This window comes from Lontra canadensis, unplaced genomic scaffold, assembly GCF_010015895.1.
Source record: "Lontra canadensis isolate GAN:19392208 unplaced genomic scaffold, GSC_riverotter_1.0 scaffold32, whole genome shotgun sequence".
Classification (NCBI taxonomy): Eukaryota; Metazoa; Chordata; class Mammalia; order Carnivora; family Mustelidae; genus Lontra; species Lontra canadensis.
Window position 1 is genome coordinate 13,733,188 of NW_022631026.1, and position 2,106 is coordinate 13,735,293.

Below are 2,106 nucleotides of genomic sequence, written 5' to 3' on the forward strand. Positions count from 1 at the left end.
GAACAGGAGGCAGAGGGAGAAGCAGGCTCTATGCTGAGCAGGGACCCTGATGTGGGACTTGATCCCAGGACCCTGGGATCATGACCTGAACTGAAGGCAGACGCTTAATGAACTGACTCACCCAGGCATGCTTATACTCATTCTTTTAGTGCCTATTGAGAATCAGCCTCTTTCAGAATGTGCCCTGGAGACAATGTGGGTTTAGAATCACATGGACTTAGAGTAAGAGGCAAAGGGGCCCCTCATTTCTAAAATGTAGAAGTGTAGAATCCCAGGCCTCCAGACTTTTGAGGCAGTGCTGGAATTATCTTCCTGTCCACTTTGGAATCCCAGAGAAACTTAATTCCTGGGAAAGTCTGACCTCTAGGTGTGGTCCCGTGATGCCCGGAGAACTGGTCTCCACGTGTTTCCCTGAGCCCTAGCATGGAGCCTGGTCAATAAGCACTTATTGAATTGAGTTCAGTTTTCCTCCAGAGAATCAAAATGTTGAGAATGGTTCAAGAGCTTCTGCCAGATATGAGCTAAAACTGTATGGAGGGTAAAGAACTGAGAAAGTGGAGTAAGGTCAAGGGGAAAAAAAAAAAAAAAAGCCAGATTCCTCATAGCAATCTAAGATACTTATAGCAGAGCCATAGTTGTTGGGCAGTAGATCTAAAAGAGCTCTCAAAGAGTGGGTAATGTTCCCCTATCCTGTGGCAAATACTTTTCGTCACCCACAGTGCTGAAAGGGAAGACCTATTTGCCCTTGATCTCAGAGTGCTTTCTGCCCATCTTAATTCCTGAGACCCAAGGGCACAGAAGGTGGCAGTCATGGATTATCTCATATTGTATCTCAGTTCAGTCTCTCAATTTCACAAACCATTTGCTAAGGTTCAGACAAGACCTTAGCAAAGTAGTAAGATCCTCAAATCTCAGGGTTACTAAAATATGCCAGTGATGGAGCAGTGAATTATGCTATGCCTAGTAAGATGGAGATCACGGACATGAGCAGATACACCAGCCCAGGGAACCCTGCTGTCATCCCCCATCTGACCATGGTTCTGTTGGCCCTTGGTATGTTCTTTGCTACCCGGTGGTGGTTACCTCCACCAAGTACACTCAGGGTATCTGTGAAGCGCTCCTCTTCTCCTTGGTGGCCTCGCTCCTCATGGGCTTTGGAGTCCTCTTTCTGCTGCTTTGAGTTGACATGTATGGATAATAGCTCCCAAGAGTTCCAACCAGGTGGCTTCACTGAATTCCTGCTTTTGTAAGCTTTTATTTATTTATTTATTTTTACTATTGCTGAAAGTGTCCCACCTGCTGCTCACAATTAAGGCAGATGTGTGACTGTCCCAAAGAATAATAATAATTATCGTGTCACATAGTGCAATCATTAGTCATCTAGAATCTTTGGGGAATGTGCAACTCTGAATCATAGAGTATTCTAGAAAACAAGCTCATGCTTCATTATTAGTAATCAGAAATTAACACTTGGTTCTCAATATTTCTGTAGTCCTGTTGGGGACAGGAGGGCTTTCCCCTGTCATCCTCTGTTGGCGGCATCCCAGTGTGTGCTAGGTGAGTGGATTTGCCTTGTGCTTTGGAGCGAACACAAAGTAAGCAGGGAAATGACCTGGGAATTAAGAGTACTGGGTACTAGTGCCAGCTGTCTCATAAGTGATTTTGCAACTTGGGAAAAGTGGCTGTGCATTTGGGTTGCAGAGTTGCTCCTAGCCGTACTGTTACAGAGTTCAACTTGATTGGTAGTTTTTGAACTAGATAGTAAGAAGGACATTTAGAGGTGGCCCTGGTGGGGATAAGGTTATTGAAGATGGTCAATCAAATCTTTTGTTGCAAAACATTAAAAAGTTGTGTTTTTTACATTTAATTTTTTTAAGTTTGGAATAATTATCCAAATAATTTACTGCATGGAATTAAAGAGGGAGGATTCTGACATTAGTCAAATCTGGTTTTACATACCGGCCACTTATTAGCTGTGTTCCGAGGGCAATATGGTTAACTTTTCTGAGCCTTAGTTTCTTCAACTTTAATGAAGAAATAAGTGTAACCCAGCCCCCCCCCCGAAATTGGTGAGGATTAAATGAGTTATGGAATGAAATATGCTTT

At 43.4% G+C, this 2,106-nt stretch overlaps 1 pseudogene; it reads left to right on the plus strand.

Annotated features, from left to right (window-relative positions):
• The first annotated feature begins 968 nt into the window (after positions 1–968).
• LOC116873271 lies at positions 969–1,198 on the plus strand (annotated as a pseudogene).
• The last annotated feature ends 908 nt before the right edge of the window (positions 1,199–2,106 follow it).